At 33.4% G+C, this 18,166-nt stretch overlaps 1 protein-coding gene and 1 long non-coding RNA gene across 18 annotated transcripts in view; both read right to left on the reverse strand.

The window, feature by feature from the left end:
- LOC140621468 (uncharacterized) overlaps window positions 1–12,862 on the reverse strand; it is a 139,197-nt gene extending 126,335 nt beyond the window's left edge. The window contains exon 1 of the long non-coding RNA XR_012021181.1: window positions 11,877–12,862. This is a non-coding gene — a long non-coding RNA (uncharacterized lncRNA). The remainder of the gene's footprint in view (window positions 1–11,876) is intronic.
- ROBO2 (roundabout guidance receptor 2) overlaps window positions 1–18,166 on the reverse strand; it is a 1,635,491-nt gene that overhangs the window by 768,011 nt on the left and 849,314 nt on the right. The gene's annotated exons all lie outside the window — the stretch shown is intronic.

Below are 18,166 nucleotides of genomic sequence, written 5' to 3' on the forward strand. Positions count from 1 at the left end.
ATATAGATCAGCAAAGGATGCTTAAAATTTTTTAAAAATGAATTAAAAATGCAATGATTTAAAAACTATCCCCAGTGATTATAGAGTAACTTCATTTATGTGGTGATTTATACAATGTGATTTTGACAGGAGCTTAAAAGGATTGACTTCTCATAAGATACCATGGCAGGTCCATTATTGAATGCTCTAAAAGTCTAGAAATATCCCTTTTCAGAACATATTCTAACTACTGGAAATGCTAGACTTTCTTTTATTCCAAAAAGTATGTGGCCTTTTTATGCCAAATTCAAGAAGTATATTTAAGCTATTTTTTTGAATACTGTACAGCATGTATATCCACATTGCATTAGGTAAAAAGTATTGCTTCCTTAGTTTTAAGAATACTGCATGCATAGCGTGGAAAATCCTCCAAATTAAAGAACACTAAGGAGACAAGTCAACTAAATTCAAAGTCTGATCCTCAAGTGGATCTTAGATGGAAAAAAAATGTCATAAGATATATTATTAGGACAACAGACAGACTGTAGATACAGCCTGTATATTGGACAGTATAGCATGAATGTTAAATATCCTGAATTTGACTACCTTGTGGCTGTGAAACAGATTATACTTGTTCTTAGGAGATAACCTTTGAATTATTTAGAGAAAGAGGATATATTGTCTAAAATTTGCCATCAAATGAGTCAACAACAGTAATATATTAATAATATACATGAATAGAAGATGTTAAAATAAGCCTGGAAAAATATTAATTTGTGAGTCCAAGTGAAGGTTATATGTGAACTAACTTCACTATTTGAAGTTTTCTGTTAAGTTTGGAACTTTTAAAAATAGAAAAAGTTTATAAATAACTGTATAAAATGGTAAGAACATGTTAAAATGGTTTAGCTCTTTGGGATATAAAATATTTCTAAAATATCCCAACTCTTTTAGTATAAATACTTTTATTTATATAGATTAAATGCCGATTTAGGTAGTTGATTCTGATTATCTTCTCGTAAGTTGCTTAATGATTTATTTGAAGTCACTTAGAACAATGAATGCCTTTTAGTATATGCATTAGGTAGTATCTTAAATATTCTAAAAATCTAAAGTGTTTAAATTATGTATCAACTACAATATTTAGTGTAAAATAAGATCAATCTTCTTCAACTCACTTTTACTTGGTTTTAAAAAGTTGCTTGAGTGATAAGCTGCAGCATGGCAAACTATAGTAAAACATTGTAATAAAAATGCACTTTCCAAATGCCATGCATGTAGATGGTAATACTAACTTGGTAACATCTGACAAGAGAAAAGGCATTTTGTTGTATAATAAAACATAACATAATAAATATAATATACAATTTCACAATTAGAGTCAGATAATTGCTCTTAACAATTGATAGAACATTTTGACAGAAAATTACTAAGATTTGAATAATACTATCAGCCAAATTGATATAATTGACATTTTTAGAATACTCTACCCAAAAGCAGAATAAATATTCTTGTCAATAATATAAGGAACATTTATTGAGATAGACTATATCCTAGTTCATAGTGTATTTCTAAATAAATTCAAAAGGATTCATGACTTATACCATAATTTTTCTGACCATAATGGAATTAAATTAGAAATCAATAAAAGAAAAATATCTAGAAAATCTCCAAATATTTGGAAATTAAGTAATATACAACCCATGGATCAAGTGAAAATCAAAGGGGAAATTATAAATTATTTGGACTCTTTAAGAGAAAATACAAAGTTATGTGGATTATCTAAAAATGAAAACACAAAATACAAGTAAAAAGCTTAACAAAATGAAGCTATTAAAAACAGTCAATATTTTCTCCACCCCAAATAATTTCTTAAATATTTAAGACTTTACACTAACATATTAGTACTCTGTTTAAAAATAACGAGCAAAGTATTCCGTTAAGAGGATAATAGTTCACTCATAAAAGGGCCAAAGTCAGGGATGTAAGGGCTAAAGATGGTAGTGGTGGCAGAGAATTTGTTTTTAATCTAATATGGCCCTGGGAAGAATTCAATATCTGACACATAGGAAAAAATCTCATAAAATATTTAACTAGAAAAAAACAATAGAAACATTTCACGCCAAACTGAAGTAGAAGATCATATAAGATATCCCTCACTGATAGCTACTAAGATATAATGTATTAATGACATCTTCAAAGTGATTTAATCATTCATATAACAAATTATTTTGAATAGCTATATTTCCTGTTCAAATAAATATTAAGCAAATACAAGTAATAATTAAAAACATTCAAATTGTACATCATTACTACTTATAAGATATAAGAAATTGTTCCTATATCTCATCTATCAAGTGGAGCAAAGCTGATTCCAGAACTAACCCTGAGTTAGTCTCATTGGTTCCAAATTCAAGAATTCCAAGTGTCTACTCATGCTTTTTCAGAAGAACTTCTCATAAGCCAAAAAGTCGAATGTTATGTGTGCTTGGTCTTGGATTTTATTATTATATTTTAAAGATTTATTTATTTATTTGAGAGAGAGAGAGAGCAAGACAGAGAGCACGTGGGGAGAGGGGTAGAGGGAGAGAGAGAAAGAGAGATAAAAACATAACTTATTCTTTAGGAACCATGAATTTTCAAAAACTAGTTTAAATGAATGAAAGTGAGGAACAAAGATTAGATCTGTATTGGAAAAGCTTATCAACAGACTTGAGAAAGTACTGACGATATGGAAAACCCTGAAAAGGCCTGCATTTCATGAATAGCCCTATATTTCAAAAAGAAATTAACATTTTAAATGCAAATTATGTGGTTATGGGAGAAATACAACTAAGAAGCATTGCAGTATTTATCAAACAAACCATATATATTAATGATCATTCTTCAACAAATAACTGCATATGTATGTTTCAATGCTTATATCTATTAATGACTTACAATGTATTATTGTGTTTATATATATATATATATGTTTGTGTGTACATTCATAGAAGCTTCTCCTTATTTTATTTTTATATTTTAAATATTTATTTATTTATTTAAGAGAGAGCAACATGGGGGAAGGGGTAGAGGGAGAGAGAGAAAGAGAGAACCTCCAGCAGACTCCCCAATGAGCATGTAGCCTGAGGCAGGGCTCAATCTCAAGACCCTAAAATCATGACCTGATCTGAAATCAGGGGTTAGATGTACACTCAACCAACTGAGCCACCCTGGCACCCCCTCCTTATTTTAAAAATGACTCACTTATATATCACATACAATGTAACACTAAAAATTTCTATTAAGCTTTACCAATATTGTTCTATTAAAAAACAGCTTCTCAAGATTATTTTTAGAAAACTTCATGCATATTCCTAATTTTCATTGTTTCAAATAAGTTTTAAGATTTAGAAGAGATAAGTACCAGTGCTCTAAGCTTTCAAGGAAAAGTAACTTGTTTTTGTGGTCAATGTATTATGTTTCTTGAGTTTTATTTGTGCTAAGAAGCTTGTAATGTATACTGACAATCATTGTAAAAATGGTTTCTTATTATTTTTGACATATAAAACATAATTTCTTTTACTTTTATAAGGATGTATAGACTTAGTTGAATATTTCCAATAAATATTAAAAATTATTTTTCACTTTTTGGTCCCTCAGAATTCTGTAAACAGCCACCACAAATTTAAACAAAATGTTATTTGTAGCTAACTAATGGGATTATCTCAATACTTTGAAGAATGGAATGCTTGGCCAATGAAGAGATTGCATGTGTTTACATATATATACAAATTTTCTCCTTGAGGAGGTCATATAATGAGCAGTGTAGACTAAATTCATAATCTGGATAAATACTATAACAAAATGCCCAATGGGTATTTGGATAGTTCTACTACAAAGAAGACAATAGTAACAATGCTACTATCTTTGGACCCCTAAATCTAGCCAGCACCAGGACATAGTGGGCACTTTCAATTAATTTTAACTAATTGAAAGAATTGGATTTAAAATTTGTGTTTTTTTGGGAGTGGGTGTGCCTGTGTGTGCATTTACAAGTATACAAGATTAAGATGAAGAGGAGAAAGAGGAAGGAAAGGAGGAGATAAGGGAGAAGGGAAGAACTGAATGGATGTATGAGAACAGAGGACCGCACCTAAGTGTCCAGGGGTACAAGTTAAGTGCAACCATGGGATGCAGATAACTTTCTTTGTGAGTTTACTTGTGGTATATTTTCAGCAGCATGTCAATGTATAATTGGCGTCTCCATTAAATGTATCCATACAACACCAATCAAGTTCTCACTGAAGATGGTTGTTGTCTTCTCTTAACACTTATGTTTCCAGATAGCATTATGTATTTTAAATAATTTATTTCCTCATAAATATCAGACAAAACACTCTATGCCACAAACCTTAAATTTTTTTTTTTAATTTTGCTGAAATATCTGATAAGTTGTGGTAATCATACTTTACTACATACTAGCCTGTTTTGGGAGGAGGGCACTACAAATGTGATCCTTCCAAACTTTGCCACCTGTTTCTCAATCAGCAAAAGAAGATGATAAAGGAAATTATTTTGTTGACCTATGTGACATCTTCAGACTATCTATTCAGACCTGATAGGAATTTGAAGTCACCTTCATTTTACAAATGTTGGAACTGAAATCTCAAGAGGTAAATTACTTGTTCAAGATCCCATACCTTGTAAAAGTTAAAAAGTCCCACTCATTTCTGCACTTTCTTGGCCCTGAAACTATTTTTTTAAATATTTTATTTATTTATTCATGAGAGACACACAGAGAGAGGCAGAGACACAGGCAGAGGGAGAAGCAGGCTCCATGCAGGAAGCCCAACATGGAACTCAATCCCAGACTCCGGGATCATGCCATGAGCCAAAGGCAGATGCTAAACTCTTGAGCCACCAAGGTGTTCCCTGAAACTATTTTTTTGATAAGACACTTGCATTCATGCTTTCCTGTTACATGGATTTAGGAAATATGTGCTTTCTCCCAAAAAGTGAACTTTAGTTTAGCTCTTTGTCCTTTCTGTCTGAATTTGTATGAGTCTGACTGATACATCTTTGAAAAACTACTGCTTTGATCAAGTTTTCCCTCAGATTATGACTGCTCAAATTTTATATTTCTGAAACCTATCCTTGTGCTAGAATTTGAGGTAAAATGTATCCTCACCTTAGCTATAAAATGCCCTCTAACAGTAATGTCAAAGATTTCCTTCTCAGGCAGCCATCTTGTTCTCTGCCACCTCCCTGTTTCATCTTTTCCCACTTCCACATGCACTCATACCCTGTGAACACCTGCCATAATCATTTGTACTTGTTTAGCTTTTCCTTACCTTTAATAGATTTTTCTGCCTATTTTCTACTTATCCAAATTGTATCATCCTTCCAGATCATATCAATTCCCCAATGTTTCTAGAAGCCTACCTCCACTACATCTAGTCAACAAAGACACTTTTATTTCTTGAGAGAGCATTAATCTTGTATCACCATTTTATATAGCACTTTATGATGCATTAAATGGTGGCATTTTTCAATTGTTTTATGTGTTTAGATGTTGTCTCTACAATTAAAGTTGTTAATTTCTTGAGGGCAAAGACCGAGGCTTATATAAATTCTGTAATCCTTGCCATTAATAAGTGTTCTATAACTTAATATTGATTTTAATGGAGAGCAGGAAATAGTCTGACATAATATCCAACAGTCCTCAAATGTATGCTTATTTAGAGACACATTAAATTCAAAATTAGTTCAATAAGTCTTTACCTTCTTTGGATATAATATGGAAGTACTTTAATTAATTCATTGATTTGTGTTAAATATTTTCAGTCTTATGTAGACCATTTCAGAGTGAAAGCATTAAATGAAGTCAAAGTTATTAATTAATCTTATTGGTGGTCATTGTACTTGTCATCCCAACATTCATTTTATTAATTTCAACCTTCCTCTCATGTATAGCAATCATGTAATTTGAAAGGGATTGATTTCTTCTTTCTTCCTCCATTTCATGGATTGCTTTGACTAGTCTAAACAAATAAGTATTATTTCTGTTCCAGTAAATTCCAGTAATCTTGGCCTGAGCCAGTCAGCACGTGGTATTCCCCTGGCTACAAAGTAGGTTTTGTGTTGACCCATTCAGCACAAAATTTAGCTAATTTTGCCAAGACAAATTCTTTCCTTTATAGGTACATGATTAAGTAAGTCTTCTAAGAAGTTTAAGGCAATTTATGTTGGAATTTGTTTGAAATATAACTCAAAGCATCCTAATAATAATTCTTGTTTGTGATGCTTTAAGAGAATAATGAGAAGCTATTAATAATTTTTATCTCACATAGATATGTGTGCTAAAGAAAGGAGAAATGTTTGAAAATGGAATGATAGATAACATAAATTTTAAAAAGTGAAACAGGAACAAATGACTACAATGGTGTGCTACAATGAGTTGAGTCTTGGGGAAAAGCTGATCAATTTAATACTATAGACTTTTTAAAGGAACTTAAAATATAGGCCTCATTTTTTTCTCTCTAGAAGAAAGACATTATGTAATGTTATGCCTAAAAATATAACCCTATACAAATTCACACCTTTAGATATTCTAGTAGATTTTTCACAATAATCCATATTGTTTATGTGCTAAGCCTGCCTTGTAGATTTGTTAAAATCAGCAAATGTGTTTTCAAAGTTCTTTAAATAGATCATTGGACTTATCATACTACAAAATTGCATATTTTTAATTTGAAAATATTCATTTTATTGCATATAAAAATAGCATTGAGAGAAAGGTTATGATTTAGAAAAAAAAAAGACCCTCCCATTCCTACTAACCTACTAGGATATTTTTGACCAAGATGCTTCTAAATGTATGCAATGTCTATCTCTAGGTGTTATTTTATATATAACATGTAGCAATTGGGCTCCATATCTATTGAAGAAGACCTAAATGCACTGTGATGAGTGTTAGCAAGAATAACTATAAGATAACGAGAATAATTCTAACTGGGTTATGCCAAGGTATGACTTTTGATCTGTATTTTGGAAGTATGAGTAGAATAAGTAGGCAGAGAAGGGAAACAGCATAAGCAAAGTCATAGAGGAGAGAACATTTTTGAAAAATCTTGGACTGCCTGGAGGACGTGGGATGTGACAAAGTCCAGATTGTGGAAAATGCTAAAAATATTGTATTTTATTATGTAAGCAATAAGGAACAAACAAATGTTTTCTGAGTAGGAGATAATATTAGATATTGCTTTGGATAAAATATTCTGTTAGAGTTATGAAAGCTGGATTAGAAAAGAAAAAACATTAAGCAAGAAGAACTCTATAAAGAATTAGAATAATATCAGCAAAAACTGAGTCTAGGGAATGCAAGTAACAAATGTTTCTGAGGTGATTGACAGAACTGATAGAGGATAGTCAGTTGGGAGGATGAGGAAAGAAATGAATGTTACAATGGCTTAGGTCCACAAATATACAAATATTTCTTGCAATAACCAAGATGGTGCATACTGAAGGAAGAGCATGCATCAGGAGACAGATTGAGTTGTGGGTGTTCAGGAAACTGTTCTGGAAACCATTGGAAAAATTTATGCTGGGACTTCAGAAAAGAGAGGCCAGAACTGAAGACATAGTATCTGTGAAAGCTCCTCATTATACATGAAAATGAAGATGACTAAGGATGTTGCCATAGGAAACAAAGCATCTAAAAGGTGGTGAAGGGAAAAGAATTTGAGAAGAAACCAAGACAGGAATTGATGGAGGAGGAGAACGAGGATCAAGTGCAGGGAGAATCATGCAAAGGAGGATTTTTTAGAAGGAAAGAAGAGATGTCATGAAATGCTGCCAGGACATCAACTAAGATAAAACGTCTGAAAATACATGACTGGGTTTAGCAATAAGTAGCACTTTTGAGAGGACATTTTCAGTACTGACCGGAGAGAAAAGAAGTTTAGAGCAGGCTGCGTATGAAAGCTGAGGAAGCAGAAACTGCAAATATAGACTAAATGAGTTTGGGGGGGCGGGGTTATGGGAAGATATGAAAAGGGAAAGTGATCTGGGAAGGCAAGATTAAGGGAGGGTCTTAATAGAAGTGTAATAGAAATTGAGACTCAGTCTTTTTGTGGGCTAAGAGGAAAAAGAGGGGATGCTGAACTAGGAGATGCATTTAGGGAAAAGTCTTAGGATGACAGGCAGTCTAGAAAAAGGTGCAAAGGAGGGGCTCAAGGGTAGTGAATTGTACAAGGGAAAAGATGATTTGTTTCTCTGCGAGAAGAGGTACCAAAAGTTCTGTATTTTGACAGGAAGGGCATGTGAAGCTTATTCAAAAGCCATTGGACTATATAAGGGTCAGGAACAATGTAGGCAATCAAGGACGATAAGCATATCAAGGTGATTGGGTATACTTAGATATATTTTGTCAGTTATGTGGAAACAGAGGTCCTATAAACATGGATTTTTGTTGTGAAAGTGAATATTTTATGATGTTTAAAAGATCCCAGGAAATGATCACCTAATAATGGGAGAGTGCCTCTAAGAACTTAATTAGTCAGTGAATTTTCAAATATAGCTCATGCCTTTTAGTAATACACACCTTGTTATGTGCTCTACTCATTTTAGTATACTAATAAGTTTTATTGTTTGTTATCCTTCCACACTGTAGAGTGAACATTAAATTAGTACTCAGAATAAATAAAAGAGAATTAGACAATTATAAATATAATTATACATTATATACTATATGTATATAATATACAATATTCTCTACATAATTATGTGTAGTTATATATACAATTACTATCCAATTATATATATATATATATGTAGTGTTTAGAAGGGAGAACAGTATGAATTAAGTTGTATTAACTTAAATAATTTAACTAATTAAAATAATATTTTGATAAAACATATTATCATAAAATATAAATGATAATACATAAATAAAATAAAAATAGGAATCATTTACTGAACACCTGTGCATGTGCTGCCATTGTGCTGGACAGAGGCCTTATAGATTATTTCATTTAGTCCTCCCAGCCACTCAGTGTAATAGAAATTGAGACTCAAGGAAAGGGCTACCAATTTATCCAAATTCATAACATAATTTTACCTTTTTTCCTCATCTAGATGTGTGGAAGGGATAGAGAACAGTTTATTCTTCTATGTACATGTCTTTATTTTAAGACCTTCATCTCACAGTTTATTATTATTTGATTCAACAAATAAGTCTAATTTCTTAACGATCCTTAGTCCTTTTTCTTCCCTTTTACTTGCTCAGTACTGTCACTATATATTCTTTCAAGAATCCGTAAAGTAGTCAAATCATAGCAGTTGTAACTACAAAGGCTGAGTGTAACAATATTTTCCCTAAGCTTTCCTGTTATGAGGTAGGCAGTGAGAGTTCGTGGGTAAGACCACTAGGAAAATAGTCCACAATATTAGACAATAAAGTAATAATGAATTTGGAAGAAGTGGCTGAGTGACGTGCTCTGCAGACTAAGTACACTACTTTTATTCTGTCGAGTAGTACACTGGCTAGAGAGACTCTTTAAACTGAGTTATTAAAAGGATTTTATGATAAAAAATACTCGATGGTGACTCTGAAAACCAAAAACTCATTTAAGACTGTGCCACTAAGTGTGACCAGGGTTAAATTTCTTTAACATTCTGAGCTGCTGTTTACTCAAATATAGAAGAAAAAGTTTGTTAAACAATCTTTCTGATTCCATACAATCAATAAAACCGTAAGATAAAGCTCTATTTATAGAGAACATCCTGGGACTAGGACTTTCCTTAAACTAATGAGTTTTGGAGGAAAAACAGATGACTAACTAACTTCTCAAATGGCAAGTGATCAGAAGCCAGAAGGAAAGAGCAAAGACTTAGATGTATCCATTCATTCCTTTCTTGACATATAAAACTCTGAAATACCCTCCTAAACTCCGTTAACTGTGTAAGTCCAAAGGGGTTTTTGTTTTCCCAAGAGGAGTTAAAATAAAAATTACCACTAAATGTTTTAGGAGTTAATGTTGCTGTTCAGATATCTTCATTCAAATCTCTTGTGATTTACTGTCACAAACATTTCCTAATGATACTGGAGCAATTCTACCTAACAAACGAAAGAAAAGCCATAACCGTATATTGTCATGTGCGACAAGTTAATGTGGAGCATTTTCTCGTGTTGCCCTCTCCAAAGGTTCCAACACACAAACATCAGGCTGAGTGTATTTAAACAAGCAGTGTTTGAATTCATTCCAACCTTTCCATTTACAGCAATTTAAGACTATTTGTATTCAGGAAACAAAATAACAAGGGACAGCTGTTTCTCCACTTTGCTCTTACTTCGAGGCTATTTAAAAACACTTTGACAAGTTAAAAATGTAAAAAAGCATCATTATAATTTAGAGTAGGTGTAAGTCAGGTAAAATTATGGAGACTAGCATAAAATCAATAGTTTCCTTCTTAAACCGATTTTATTAACAGAGAACTAGCTTATATTTTGGAATACAGGCAATGGCCTAGGTATTTATATATCATATATCTTCAATCTTAAGAGATTCAAGACTGAGCCCATAGAACAGAAACTTACCCATGGGTGGTCCTACATATATCTAGTCTTATGAAGCATGCTCATATTATTATGAGCCCATACCACTCAAGCACACCATTTGATGAAGATCACTTCAATATGCATAGGCATTACCTCTGCATTCACTATCAGCATTTTGTAGTATAAAGATGTTATATGGTAATGAGTTAACTTACCCACTGATTACTGAAGTGAAATTCTGGGCTGATATGGCTTTTACAATCATAGTACTAGAGTAGTAGACAGCACTGCACCCACAACTTTAAACTGTTTTTGATGTTATTCAGCCAAACAATGGAACGAAGGATGATGTATGAGGACCTGGGGTGTGCCTTACATTATTATTCTTTCTAGATGGCAGATTGTAACACCATGCTTGGAAAATTCAAATTTTCAATGTTGGCAGGGCTATACACAACCAGAAATTTTCAAAGATGATCATAGCCTATTGGAAATCTATCTTTCAGAACTCTGCAAATGAAAAATTAGTTTGGAATCAAACTCTAAATTGCTACTTCAAAATGTGGCACTATTACAGCTACTTGAGAAAAAAAAAAAAACAAACCCACTGATTGAATGTGCCTAAAAGAATGCTTCTGATTAAAAAAAAAATAATCAACAGATTTTTCCTGCTTCCTAGGATGTGTGAGTGTTGCTTCTTTTCTTGAGATGCCACATATGAATATTAACAAAAGAACAGTATGCACAGGAGAAATGCTTTTTTTGTAAACTCAATGGGATGAATGTTAACAGTTTTAGGAATATGTTATGGTAAGGGGGTAAGGGGGGAGGTGTCCATATGCATGTGATTATTTTTAGGTAAGTAAATTACCTTCCAAGGGAGCCAGATGGCTCAAGGGGCACATCTGCAGCTTTGGTTTTCATTTCCTTACTACTTACACTGATAATGACAGGGTCATTGAGGAGATGGTCGCAAGCAATCCTATGAAGCAGACACTGCCTTGTGTGAAAATAGGGGATAACATAAACTATAGATATTTTTTAAGCTAAGACCAGAAGAAGATGGACTTCTCAGTTGACATTTTCCTTCATAGTTGCTGTACGTAGGGGTAAGGAACTTGATGAGGGCTGTTAGAACACTAAAGGAGGTAAGAGGGCAAATTCTCAGATTGAAGATTATCCATGAATTAAAAGCTGCCTTATTTGTGGGGAGTATTTTTATTTGATTATATTGTGAGAAGAACTACAGTAGTTTTCATCTATTCAGTTCTAAAAAGAGGAACTTTGTTGTGATAAAACAGGCACATTATACAATAATTTCATAGCATAGCCACTGTGTCAGTCATCAGTTTAGTACCTTTCCACTTCCAAATTCACATTTCTTTGCCCTGTTTCATGATACTGGTGCTGAATCCTTGAAATGCATCTTCTTTACCAGCTGGCAGGATGTTAAGTCTTTCTTGGTAGAAGGTGTAGGAGGAAGGTGTTCTCCACTTGCTTCTGGTACAGCTTGTAATTCTTTCTCTTAATACATGACTACTGGTGGAGTGGAGGACATCTAGTGGCACTTGTATTCCAGCAAGCTTTACCAGCAGCCCCAAGAGAAGCTTCCTAGTAAGTTTTATGAGCTCACAAGCAGGCAACTTTCCCAGTAGTTTCCATGGGAGCCAGGCAGACAGTTTCATGCTAGCTACAGCATGAAGCTGTATCACCTCAACTAACTCTGCCATCCAGTGGTCACTGCCATACCCTCCCTAATGAAGTCTGATTCTGAGCACTGGGGGACAGGATAGGAGGTAGGTAATGGGGCCTCTTTTATGCTTGCATCTTCTGTGGGTACTCTGTCCCTACCTAAAGGTAATAGCTGCTGTCCATATTTGCTATTTCCATTTTTTTTGGACTTCACCCCTTACTTGGTTAATATCCTGCTACTGCTTAATCATATTAATATTAAACTTTCCATGTTCAGACCGCTTGTGTGGCTTCCGTCTCCTGACTAAATCTTAACTGATACACTCAGGTAAAATATTCAGGATAGGATGGATAATTTTAACTAAGGAAATGAATGAGCACATGAAAGTAATAAAACTTGGAAAAATTTGAAGATATACAGACCAGGAAGGTATGAAAGACAATAGATAAGTGTAGCAGAGACGATAAACTCTTTGCTAAAATCTGCCCTTCTCCTCATTAATACTCTCAGAATTCTAGCCAGCCTCAGAATTGCCCAGCTGGTCTACATTTATTTGCTGCCTTGAAATTATGTGTGGTCACAGGATCAAGTTCTCATCAGTAGAGTATGAACAGAAGTGACACATGCCATATTCTTTTCTGGGACTTGAGAGATCATGTATGTCTCCATTATATTCTCTTTCTTCTTCCTGGTTGGAACACAGAAAGAAGTGTAGTGACTCAACCATGACCATGCAGATGACAACATTGCTCTAAAGCATGGCAGGTCAACTATTTAGAAGGAACCTACTATTTGAATGTTGTGATAAGCAGAGGTGCCCTATAAACCTGTACTGTTTACCTCAAACCTGCTTCATAGAGGGAGTAGACTTTTATAGTAATTGAGCCACTATAATTGGAGTGTAGTGGTTATAGCAATTTAGTTTTACTTGAGTTAATATAACTGCCAGGAAAAGTCACTATTGTTCTTTTGTTTCCTGCCTCTATCCACCTAGATGTTATTATCTAATTATAGTTTTTCATATGTATTCAACTATTATTCCACTATTTCTATATCCAAATTCATTCAATCCAAAAAATAATATTTCCAATCTGTAGAACATGGTCTTCATCTTCTTTGCCATATAGATACCTGAAATATTCTTATTCTGTATATTGTTTCTATCTCTAATACCTCCCATCCCTCAAGAACTATCTTAGCTCATCCATAACTCTCTCTCTCTCTCCTTTTTTCTTTGTTGGTTTGTTTGTTTTTTGACCAGGCTAATTTGAAATAACACCCACTTTTTTCTAATCATGAGTGCAATTATTTTCTGAACAAGTCACAAAACCAAAAATCAATTCCCAAGTGAAATCTCTGCTGTCCAAGCACTTAAAATATTCATTTTTTGTAATACAATATTTCTTCTGTTTACTTTTAATCTCATCAAATAGATTACAAAGTACTTGGAAATAGGACAACTTTGTAACTTTCATAAAATCCAACCATATCCCCTAAACAAATGAAATATTAAAAAGCTTACTCTTTTAAAATCTCCATAAAAGGAACCAAGGTTCCATGGAGAAATGAATTCACTGTTTTGGTGAAGAAATAAATAAGATGAGCCTGTAACTTATTGTCACACCAGAAAGCAAGGAAGCCATCAAATTTAACTAGCAATATGTCAAAAAGAAACCCAGCCAAAGAGGTTTCTGCTAATCAAATATGGGACAATTTTAGCATCAGTAAGCATAATAATTTGCAATAGATCAATGCACATATATAATGTATTTATTTTTCTCCCCAGTTTATAAAGAAAGTTGAGCCAGACACAGGAGGAATGGTTGGTAATTTGTCCAAGTTCTCGCAGTTGGTAAATTCTCATTTAACCACTATTCTCCATAGTTTTATAGGATTGGTGCAGAACCATAAGAAGAAATATCTTTCTTTGCCTCTATTTGTTCTAAGAAATAATTACTGCTGCTTTGGGGAAAAATAAAGAAAAGACAAAGAAATTTAAAAATAAAAGAAGAAGAATTGAAGTAAAAAAAAAACAGGAAATCTAAATTCTAATTTCTTAATCCTATCAGAGTTCATGAATATTTGAAATAGGTATGAGGATTGAATGAAGTTAGACATACAAAAAGTACACAGAATTCTGTCTAGAATGTTCAGTTCCTCTATGAATGTTAGAACTTATTATTGGTAGTGTCATTAATTCCTATTTTGTATCCCACATGTCAATTAAAAACTGGGACTCAGAAGTTCTCTTGGTATTACATCAAGAAAATGATAGTTTAAGATTATTGTAGGATGGCTTAAATTTTTACCCTTCACTAGTAATTAGTGACATTAAAAATAATTCTGACATTTAAAAAAAATCATTGAATATAAACCATATGCCAAGAACAAAACCATATGCTATTGAACAAAGTAGACCTAGTTCTTGCCCTCATGAATCTTACAGTATGATCAGAAAGACAGATATTATGTAAGTAATTAGAAGGGTTATTTTGAAAAAGAACACCCAGTAGGAATCCAATGAATGCTGTGGTATTAATTTGAATTTATAAATATACAACCTTATGAGGCAGGTAATGAACAATTCAAATACCTCTAGAAAATAGTTTACCTGATAAATGCCAATGAACATTGATTTTTAAAGTGCATTTGATGTTTAATTTGAGAACTTAAAATAGAGTCTTATCATTAAAGAATTCAGAAAGTATTTGTCTTTCTATTATTATTTTCTGCAGTTGCATACCAAAGGAGGTGGGGATGTATGAGTAGTTGACCCTGCTTGATGGGGGTATTTCATCACTGAGATTGTATAGAATTGCCAGTACATAATTGTAGTTAAAAGTTGACTGACCTTTGGTCAATTTTATTACCGTTTAAATTTCTCTATCCACAAAGCACCCAACATGGAAGGCACCAGAGGCAGAGCACTCCCAGTGTCCTTACTCCTTGTTGTACCACTGACTTTCTGCAGTGATATTGAAGCCACACATGCAATAATACTAGAAACATTAATGATTCTTTTGAATACAGAGTTTTTATTACATCTTATTCTGTTTGTAGAGTATTTATTATATATCAGGCATGGTCCTAAGTACTTCACAGATAGAACTCCAAAATCCCTCATAATAACCTTTAGAAGAAGATAAAAATATTTTTTTTAAATTAAAGATTTTAGTTCAAAAACCATCCAGTTTAAAGAGTCAGTGCTGTTTTTCTCTGAGCAAAATGACTGGTAAGATTTAAAAATTGTTTCCTGCTGTAGAATGAGTTTTACTTTGTAGCCTGAAATAACAGCTATTGTCTGGGAGGGAATTAATTTGACCTCTTTGAAATGCTAATTAAATTCTTATCTACAAACCCAATATTTGCACTGTTGAGCTATGTAAAGGAAATATAAAATCCATAGGCTTGATGAAATGATAAAAGGCATTTGTTTAGCTAAATCATTAAAAAGAAACAACCACTTTTATTGTGGGTATATGTTCAGTCCCACGTATGAGAACAAAACAAAATAATACCAAGACATAGAAAGCATATTACACTTAACTATACAGTGGTGTTTGTTATTTAGGTTGTTTTAACATTACACAAAGGAATATCTCCTGAATTTCAAAAGTTATAACAGATTGAGTTAATATGATTACACTTTTAAATAAACAATTAAATGATTTGTTTGATTTCTATCATGATGCTTAAGAACTTAACGGTTTACCAGCTTCCAGGTGTTCATTGTTTTAAAGGTCTTACTTATTTTTTGAGAGAGAGAGAGAGAGAGCAACGGGGAGTGAGGGAGGTGGTTGGAGAGGGACAAGATGCAGGGTTCAATCTCAGGACCTGGGGATCATGACCTGAACCACAATCAAGTTGTATGCCTGACTGAGCCGCCAGACACCCCCCAGTTATTCATTCTTGTAAGTCAAATATCATTTAGTCTTTTATATATTCCTATTGACATATGTGCTCATGGTTTTAGTTATAATTTTAATTAAAGACGTTTTTAGATAGTAAGAAAGTTTATGGAATAATTTACAATAGATCTAGATGGTGGCAGGTCTTCATATTGAACAGATACAAAATAATCCACACTACACAACATATTTTAAATAATAACTGCATATTTTCAGACTCATACTTCAGTCCAGTTCAAGAAATCTTACTTTCTAAGTACATCAGTGCAGTGAATTTTGTCTATTACCAAGGCCAAACTATTACTATCATTTTGTGTGATTCATTTGGCCATAGCTGACCTTTTACATTTTTGGATTTTTAAAAGAAAACTGAATATACAACAATATCATTTTCCCTCTTTATTATGGCTCTACCATGATGGCTTAAATTAAACATAATCATAATAAAATAAGATTATGTGGTTTTTTAGAAAAAGATTATTTATTCATGAGAAACACAGAGAGAGAGAGAGTAGCAGAGACACAGTCAGAGGGAGTAGCAGGCTCTTCATTGGCAGCCCGATTCGGAACTCGATCCCAGGACCCCAGGATCATGCCCTGAGCCAAAGACAGATGCTCAACTGCTGAGCCACCAAAGTGTCCCCTAAGTCATGTGTTTTATTTTATTTATCTAATTCAAGTGATAAGAAAAAAGAGTAGGTTATGCTTCTCTATGTAATGGATTTTTGTGTGCATAAAAGGATATTATTTTTCATATTGATTCAGGTATAAAATTATTTCCTATCAAAACTAATGTCATATCACAGAAAGTTTTACAAATAAAATCCCCTCTTCTGAGAAGGAAAGTGCCTTTTCATGTGTGTGGCTTATTGAGAATGCTAGAGGTGTTGATTTAGATGGAATATAATTGTACTTGAAAGTCTGATGCTTAAAATCACTGTGAATCAGAATAATGTAAACATGGAATAGATCGATCAACAGGCCTTCTCTAATAACTGACATGTTAGTGAGGCTATATTGAACCAGGATTGAACTCAAGTCAGACTGTCACTCATGATTTACGTGGTGGAGCATTTTGTTTGAGTGAAAGTGAGTTATATCTTTGATTAGAACATACAGAAAAATAGAGTCATCATATAGACAGAATAGAGATTGACTTGCTTAAAAACTTCTATTGAGCCAAAGGCAGTATTTATCCTTCTTCTCTCAACATAGGCGTACACAACACAGACACAGATCCCAGCTGAAGCTACAGTGTAAAGATAATAGGAGAGCATTTGTTATGCTCTGAATATACAGTAAACTGGAAAACAAAAGGCATGTTGGATTATATCTTTTTGTTGTTTTTTGTATACTAGACTTTATTCATAAAGTTAATGATCAAGTGATTAATATATAGTATCATGCTTTTGACCATAGAGCATGATCTACTAGCCTACAAGTTTAAAAAGAATCCCCCAAATTCTAATGTAAGTGGCTCTCAATGAAAGACTGTCATGTTTCATTCCTTTTAGTTTCCTAGGGATCATCATGATGGTCTTCTTTCTCTTCTTCATCTTATACTTTTTTAGTGATGTTTCAGGGGCTTGAGATAAGGAAAGAAGTTTCCAGAGGATTGGATACCTTATAGGACAGCACTGAATGTCAAGAAGCACAACTTCCAGATAGTCTAGTGGCTTAACAGAAGGTTCAGCTCAACAAAGGATCAAAAAGACAATATTTGTCTAGAAGAAGGTGTCCAAAGAGACAGCACACTTTCTCATGACCTCTTCTACCTAACCCCTACTCCCCACTTCCCTTCACTAACTCTTACTCATTCTTCAGATCTCAAGTTAAATATCATTTGCCCCGAGATCTCCTCCCTGACCCCCTGACCTGGTTAAGTGCCTTGTTATACTCTCACAGCATTCTCCACTTCTGTTTGGTATAATTCACTGTTACTTGTTTATCTATGGAACTGTGTTTATCTAATTTCACTGTAAATCTCCAGTGCCTTGCCAAACAAGCATCCAGAAATATTTGTTAAAAGAATGAATCGATAACTAA

The sequence above is a fragment of the Canis lupus genome, chromosome 30 (genome assembly GCF_048164855.1).
Source record: "Canis lupus baileyi chromosome 30, mCanLup2.hap1, whole genome shotgun sequence".
Classification (NCBI taxonomy): Eukaryota; Metazoa; Chordata; class Mammalia; order Carnivora; family Canidae; genus Canis; species Canis lupus.